At 44.9% G+C, this 8,488-nt stretch overlaps 1 long non-coding RNA gene across 1 annotated transcript in view; it reads right to left on the bottom strand.

The window, feature by feature from the left end:
* The window catches only part of LOC310689592, an 82,684-nt gene that overhangs the window by 55,043 nt on the left and 19,153 nt on the right, over positions 1-8,488 (bottom strand). The gene's annotated exons all lie outside the window — the stretch shown is intronic.

Below are 8,488 nucleotides of genomic sequence, written 5' to 3'. Positions count from 1 at the left end.
TATTATGCATAAATGTATCCTTTCGACTTGACAGCTCAGGGAAGTTACCTAGCTTTAAAAATAATATAAAATCAATTCCTTTGCCAGTTTCCTCCATTCCAAAGCTATTTCCCCCTTGAAAAGGGACTCCAGGAAGTTCCCAGAGGTGACAATTGCTGAGCTGATTGTTGGCCAAGGAAAGCCTAATCCCAGCACTAGACTTGCCAAGGGGTCCAGACATGCAAAGGAAGTTCTATTGTATTTTGGGTGGTGGGACTTCAGAGGTGTTTGCCTCTGCTAATCTTACACCTGGGTCTTGCCCTCCCATGTCTGCTTATGCTAATCTTGTACCAAGGACTTGTCTGGACCTGTTTGCCAAGGTTAAACTAGTGTAACCCCCGTCTACCCCTCCCCTTTTGTGACATGTCAGTGATGTAGCAAGGATGCTGTACGAACTGTATTCTGGGATATGGTGGGAAAGATTTAAAAGTCTGTCACCCCATCCTCGGGGTTCAAAATTCCTCTTTGAACCTGTTGCGCAATAAACTTTGGTCCACAGCTATTTGCTCCGGTTGGCTGGACTCCTTCCTTTATTCCGCAGGGACCTGCGGGCTCTGCCCGACCAGCTGGGTGACTGAGCAGCCTCGCACCTAGATTTTTCCGTAACACCCGTTTTATACCACACCCAGGGGATTTTTTTAAATTGTCTATTAACTGTTTCTCAGGCCGACACCCCCCCCCCCAGGAAGTGACACACTCTTGCTGATAAAGATCTGAAAGTTACACACCTGGTAGACAAGTTTGCACTGGCAGCTAAGAAGCTCTGTTCCTGCTTTTTTGTTTGTTTGTTTCTTTTAAGCCAGGTAGCACCCATGGGTCTCAAACCGCTGGAAGCGATTAGGGGGTCTATGCAATGCTTTGGTCAATGGAAGCGCTGGGCTGAACTGGCTCGTCTGTTCCTTCTTTGTTAATGTATTCTAATTTTAAAACTATGCTGTAAAAAATAGACTAAATCAAACTAAACAACAACAGACTACAGGGTTTGATTGGTCCTCAGTTGCGGGACTTGGCGGCAAGGCCCTTATCGCCTCGGATGGTGGTTTTAGGCCTTGGCAAGGTATCCTTTAGTCTATCATCAAGTTGGGGTATGCATTCATGCTCCCTTCCCATGCGGCGGCGCTTGCAGGGCCCGTTAAAGGGCAAAAATGGAGTCCCTGGACCCAGAACAGCAGCATGTAGGACAAACTCCCGGGACGAGGTCGGTGGAAGGGCAGGCTGTGTAAGTTTGCGCTTTGCAGTCCCCTCTTGCTGGACCTCATCTGCCTACATATCCTCAGCCAGGCGGGCTGAGAGGGTTGCCTGCCAAGGCCTGTGCCAAGTTTCCCATGTCTGAAGCTCAATAAAGTCATGGCCAATTCGAACCCCATACTCTGGTCTCTTGTCTCATCATTTGGGGTAAAGGGGTGGCCACCACAGACAGGGTTTAGCGTGTGTGCCCGCAATTTCCGCCCTCCCTTCCCCACAGGTGGGCTGGGTTTGCAGCACTGAGCTGGGCTCACCTGGGCAGGTGCCACCCACCTGCCTGAGCTGGCCTTTGACCCATCCTCTGCCAGGGAGGACAATGGACGGCCAGCCAGGGGTGGGGTTAAGACCAAAGAAAAGAGGCTGACCCTGTTGTCCAAGCCTCTTTTGGTTTTCTTCCTTCCAGGATCACCCACCCTCCCTCCCTCCAATTAATATTTCTTGCCTTTTAATTTCAGCTTAGGTCAGCGATCTTCAATTTAACGATTTCTTCTTTACAGGCTAATATTTTGCGTTCCAGGTCAGCGGGCGCTGCTGCAGTCGTAAGATGGTTGCTGTATTCAGAACTGGGAAGGAATTTCCCCTGCATTGGCAGGTTTCGCCTTCCCCGTAGCATTTCGTCACAACTTTGGCGGTTTTTAGGACTTGGCAATGTGTCCTTTAGTCTAACATCAAGTCGGGGGGAGATGCATCCATGCTCCCTCCCCATGCAACGGTCTTGCAGGGCCTGTTAAAGGGCAAATACCAGGCGTCCCTGGCCCTAGAGCGGCGGCCTGTAGGTCAAACTCCCGGCAGGAGGTTGGTGGAAGGGCAGGCTGTGTAAGTTTGCGCTTTGCAGTCCCTTCTCACTGGACCTCATCTGCCAGCATATCCTCAGCCGGGCGGGCTGAGAGGGTTGCCTGCCAAGGCCTGTGCCAAGTTTCCCACGTCTGAAGCTCGATAAAGTTGTGGCCAATTTGAACCCCATATTCTGGTCTCTTGTCTCATCATTTGGGGTAAAGGGGTGGGCACCACAGACAGGGTTTAGCGTGTGTGCCCACAAACAGCTTTACACATACAGTTCAGTTACTGGAGACACCAAAAGGTAAGATACAACAGCTGTTGGGAGTAAAACTAAGGCGTAAACTGGCTATGCTGGCCGGATCAAGGACAAAAGGGGGAGCTAGTCTCAAACGTTTGTTGGGGGAGACCTAGGAGTTTTTTTTTGGGGGGGGGTTATTTGTCCTGTCTTCACACTTTTTAAGATGGAGGACCACTGTAGCCACCCCCAACGACACGTTCTCAAGATGGAGGGTGAGGGAACAGCTGCAGTCGCCTGCGGTTCCTGCGCAATGTTTGCCATCTTGCCAAAGGTTGCAGGCAGCTTTACCTGCAGCAATTGCATGTTGATTGCCCTCTTAGAAGACAAAGTCCAGCAACTGGAGGAACGTGTAGCTACGCTCCAAAGAATTAGAGAGCTGGAGCTCTTCTTGGAAGCAACAGAGAACACCGTCTCCACCAAGGAGGAGACAGGGGACACCCCTGAGAAGGAGGCTAGTTCACCAACACAGGTGCCAGATATATGGAGAAACGTGACTCAAAGAAGTAGGAGGCCCAGGGTTCGCTTTGATTGTTTAGAAATGAAGAACAGACTCCATTTGAGGATCTCTCCTCCCTCATTACAGTCGATCAGGTATATGAAGACGAGCAGCAAAGTCAGTCCTCAGGGAATGTGCAGGCGACCTTGGAACGGACAGCTCACGGAAGAACCCCGACCAAACCTAAGAGGAGGCGTGTAGTGGTGATAGGGGATTCCCTACTGAGGGGAACAGAAGCAGTGATCTGTGGGCCTGACAAGATGTCTCGGGAGGTGTGCTGTCTCCCCGGGGCTAAGATCCAAGATGTAACTGAACGACTGCAAGGAATCATAAAACCCACTGACGAATACCCCTTCCTCTTGGTTCATGTGGGAACCAATGACACTGCAAGCAATAGCCTCCAGAAGATCAAAAGACTATGAGGCTCTGGGCAGGAAATTGAAGCAATTAAATGCACAAATTGTCATCTCATCTGTCCTCCCAGTTGAACGACGTGGCCCAGGGAGAGAGGGAAAAATAGTGGAAGTGAACAGCTGGCTTCGCAAATGGTGTAAACAGGAACGGTTTGGATTCTTAGATCACGGACTGCAGTTTCTTGAAGAAGGACTTCTGGCAAGCGATGGGCTGCACCTCACAACGGTTGGGAGAAATGTTTTTGCCAAAAATCTCAGAAACCTAATCAGGAGGACTTTAAACTGACTAATGTGGGGGAGGGAGACAGTGCTCCTGAAGGTAGGAGTCTATCAACTGATGAAGATGATCATCCAAATGTCATAGACCAAATGGAGCAAACAGCACGCAGACCTAGTGGTGGGAGGAAAAAATCCTTAAATAAGAGACACGGGGGAATGATTAATGGACTTCAATGTCTGTACACTAATGCGCAAAGCATGGGAAATAAACAAGATGAGCTTGAGCTCTTGGTACAGCAAACTAAATATGACATCACTGAAACCTGGTGGGATAAGTCCCACGATTGGAATGTAATAATGGGGGGATACAATCTATTTCAGAGAAACAGACCAGACAAGAAAGGAGGAGGAGTGGCGTTATATGTCAGGGATGTGTATACCTGTGAAGAGATCCAAGATTTATAACCTCAAAGCCAAAGTGAGAGCATTTGGGTCAAAATTAAGGGAGAGAAGAATAACAGAGACCTCATTGTGGGAGTTTACTATAGATCCCCAAGCCAAACGGAGGACATAGATGATGCCTTCCTGGAACAGATAGCCAAGCATGCAAAAGGAAGAGAGATAGTAGTAATGGGGGACTTCAATTACCCGGATATTTGTTGGATGTCAAACTCAGCCAAGAGCATAAGGTCAAACAGATTCCTCACTGGCCTTGCAGACAACTTCATTGTCCAGAAAGTGGGAGAAGCAACAAGAGGAACAGCCATTTTAGATCTGGTCCTAACCAATGTTGATGACCTGGTTAGTGGGGTAGAAGTGGAAGGATCATTAGGCGTGAGTGATCATGCTCTTCTGAAGTTTACTATACAGCGGAAAGGAGCAGCCAAGCATACTAGGAATCAATTTCTTGACTTTAAGAAAGCTGACTGCATAAAACTTAGGGAAGTGCTGGGTGAGATCCCATGGACAGTAATACTAAAAGGAAAGGGAGTTCATGATGGCTGGGAGTTTGTTAAGAGGGAGATAGTAAAAGCACAACTTCAGGCAATGCCAATGAGACGGAAACATGGAAGGTGCCTAAAGAAGCCAGGGTGGCTATCTAAATAACTTTTAACTGAGTTAAGATTAAAAAGGGATGTGTACAAAAAATGGAAAAGGGGGGAAACCACCAAAGAGGAATTCAAACAAATAGCCAGCATGTGTAGACACAAAGTCAGAAAAGCTAAAGCACAGAATGAAGTCAGGCTTGCTAGAGAGGTTAAAAGCAACAAAAAAGGCTTTTATGGGTATGTTCGTAGCAAAAGGAAGAACAAAGAAACAGTGGGGTCACTCAGAGGAGAAGATGGTGAAATGCAAACAGGGGACACAGAAAGGGCTGAACTCCTCAATGCCTTCTTTGCCTCAGTCTTCTCCAATAAAGAAAACAATGCCCGACCTGAAGAATTTGGAGCAAATGATTCAGCAAAGGAAACACAGCCCAGAATAACTAAGGAGATAGTACAAGAATACTTGGCTAGTTTAGATGTATTCAAGTCTCCAGGGCCAGATGAACTGCATCCAAGAGTATTAAAAGAACTGGCAGATGTGATCTCAGAACCACTGGCATTCAGGAATTAAACCATTTACCATCACAAGAGAATGGCCAGGCTGCCCAGGTAAAGTCATTCACAGGTTTCCTGGCAGAGAAGTTTTTTTGCTATAGACTGCCCCTCCCTGCGATATATTTCTGCTGGGGACCACCTCTTTCTGTGATGTATGTATGATTTTGGGGGGGGTGGGTCTTGAGCTACAGGGGAGGCAATTTCAAAAGTATAAGAGCTTGCACACCATTGTTTGGGGTTCCTTTCCTCCCTCCCTGCGTGGGGGCCCCTGTTGCAACAGTTTTAATAAATATCAGGCTTCCTAGCTTCTTTGCTTCTCAATATTCTCTGCTTGGCCTGTTATTTTCTCCTACCGATAGAGAATGTACATAAGGACTTTATATGGGCTCTTGGATACCCCATAAGGGAAAAAGGAAGAGTTTTCATTTATAACAGGAAGAAACAAGTATATAATGTTAGAAGTCATTCTGCAAAGAAACAGAAAAGACGATTGTAACTTTAAGAACTGTTTCTGTGAGTGGTTTTCTAGGCTGCTTAGGTACAGCTGGTGAGGAGTACAAAAAGGGGAGAAGTTGCAGTTTGAATTTGCCTGCAGAGAGAGAACGCCCACATGCTTTGCGTTGGTTGTTCTTGTATAGCTGTAATAAAAACTTTGAGTGTTTTACAACGCTCTCGTGGTCCTGTCTTCTGCCACCAGAAGAAAAACTCCCTCTAACATATAAGCCCAAAAGAGGCCCTCATAAGGTTAGCACATTAAGGTGTAAGCGAAGGCATTATAAACAAAGATAAGTTACTGCGTGTGATTGGCTGTGGAGAGATGATTTCCAGAGCCCATGGGTAAAAAATTTACAGCTGAAAATTACGGCAATGGGAATCTCCCCATCCAAATTACTAGAGCAGGATATAGTTCCAGCTAAAAGAACAGTAACCTGTAAACTAGAGGAGATGGACTTGCAGCAGAAAATGGTCTTGGGCAATGGTACCTGCTCTCCTCTAAACCTTGGTTTATTACCCCTCTTAAGGCTCCCAAATTATTTGAATTCCTTAACTTCTTCGGCTCATAGATATGCCTTTATAAAGGCAAGATTCAACACCTTCCCATCGAACGTGCTGAGAAATAGATTTTCCAATGGACAGATATCGCTCTTATGTGATTGTAATTGTGGGGCACCGGAATCGTTGCATCACTTAATTTTTGTTTGTGCCCTTCACTCATCGGCCAGGAGCAAGTTTCTTGCTCAATATCTAAAGGGAATCGCCGATGATACAAATGAAGCCAAACTGAGATATCTATTAAATGATGAAGACCCCCTAAGATCACTCACGGTTGCCAGATTCTTGATCAGCGTCCTATCCCTAAAGAAGAAAAACGGACTCCTGTGCGGCTCGGATAACCCTTTTAAACAATGATCTATGTTTTAGGATGTAATTATGTGATATCACTATTGATGTCTTTTATTAATTTATGAGTAGAGGGCGATGTTTAGGTTGCAAATTTATTGTAATGTATGATGTGGTCTTTTGTTTTTGTTTTGCTTTGGTTCTTTTCTGTTTTTGTAAGTTTTGGCGGTTTTAAATTTGGAGGTTTAAGTACATTATGTTGGTATGGGAAACTGTCGTGTGACGGGCCAATGGCCGTAATAAATATCAATTCAATTCAATTGCGTGTGATTGGCAAGGTTCAGGGAGAGCAGGATCATTCCTGCAACATATGCAGATGTCAATTACGATGGGAGAGCCATGGTTAGGGAAGTTTAATGTTTTATTGTGTTTTTAATATTCTGCTGGGAGCCGCCCAGAGTGGCTGAGGAAACCCAGCAATATGGGAGGGGTATAAATAATTATGTGGTTCAGCTTCCAGCTGTTGGAGCATGTGCAGAGTGCCTATTCAAACACACCAGTGAAGTGAGCCAATGAAACAAAAAAACGCCAGACTGTTTGGGTAGACTCAGTCCCTTTACTGACAGTACAATGCAGTTCCGCACCTTATAGGTTACGTACAGTTGTAATATATAGTATTTCCAGCTGCATTCTCACATGCTTAACTAGTTGCAGGTGCAGAACAAACACCCAAAATTATCCAGCACACCTTTGGGTGTGTTCTTTCCAAAGGGGCGACACCCAAATTTGTTGATATATGGATTCAACTGTAATAAGCAAGTCTTTGTCCCAATTTGGGCCTTGCATTTTAAGTCAATACTCCCCCCCCCAAAAAAAAACATACAAAACGAACCATCCTTAATGAAGAAAAGCCCAAATCTTTTAACGTAGGAGAAGTGGTAAGCCAGTCTCTCTCAATTTAAGAAAATGAAAGCCAAGTGTTTCCGAGACAGATCTAGTAGAAACCATTTGATTGAAGTTTGGAAATCTCTTTGGGACTTTGCAGCATACGAGTTTTGTTTCTTATGGACCTGAAGCTGCTTAAGGTAATTGTGTGTAAAGTAAAAAATAAAGCAAATTATTCAGAGCCATTTGAAGCAGACTCTTGCCTATTAAAAAGTTCCAACCCCAGCAGTGTTTTTTGCTCTCACGAACAATACAGCTACGCTTCTAGTATTTCAAGACAAACATTTCCCCAAATAACTGAACAGCATACACTTCCTATAAAAAAACCAATTTAAACCAAGTGGTTTGGCCAAAAAGCAATAAAAAACATTGCAGGTAAGTTGCAGCACAGCACAGCTGTTTTGCTCTATGAGTGCATATGCTGTTTTCACAAGGCTTCGCAGCTTAAAATTGAACTGGTATCCCTTTGCAAAGTTTTGTGAATTTAAACAAAAACACATCTCCACATTTGCCACAACCTAAGCCACCCAAAAGTTATTTTTAAAGTTGTTTGAGTATCTGGGAATGTGGAATAGCCCTGGTCCTGTGTTTTGCCAGAATGAAGGATTGGAACCCTAGTTATATTTCAAATCCATGTTGGTTTGTGCCATGCCTAAGCCACAAACTCAAACAGATTTCGGTTCTTATGCTCAGGCCCAGCCTCCCTTCTCTATTAAACTGAAGGCACATTGATCCACCTATGCAAATTTAAGAGAGCCCAAGATTTACCTTGAAATTTAAGGTAAAGCATATAGGCACCCAAAATTCTTCTCTAGCAGGTTCATTTGGCTCCTTATGCCTTTTGCCAAATTTCTTTTTCCCTAAAAATAAAGTTGGAAGCCTCAAAATTGTTGAGAGGGAAAGACATGAGCTTCAGAACAGGAATCATCTTTTAAAATTAAAATAAAATACTGATATTGTTGCTCAGAAATAGAGGTTGTGACCACACTATTGGGTCACCCCACAGCCTTGGATAAGCATACAGCTTCACTACCAGGAAAATTATAACAGAAAAAATAGCCCATAACCTGCCAACTGCCTTTTAAATAGCCCTACCCACCCACCAGCCCCG

The sequence above is a fragment of the Podarcis liolepis genome (assembly GCF_965112155.1).
Source record: "Podarcis liolepis genome assembly, chromosome: 12".
In the NCBI taxonomy this organism is placed as follows: domain Eukaryota; kingdom Metazoa; phylum Chordata; class Lepidosauria; order Squamata; family Lacertidae; genus Podarcis; species Podarcis liolepis.
This window is presented reverse-complemented; position numbering and strand designations above follow the sequence as displayed.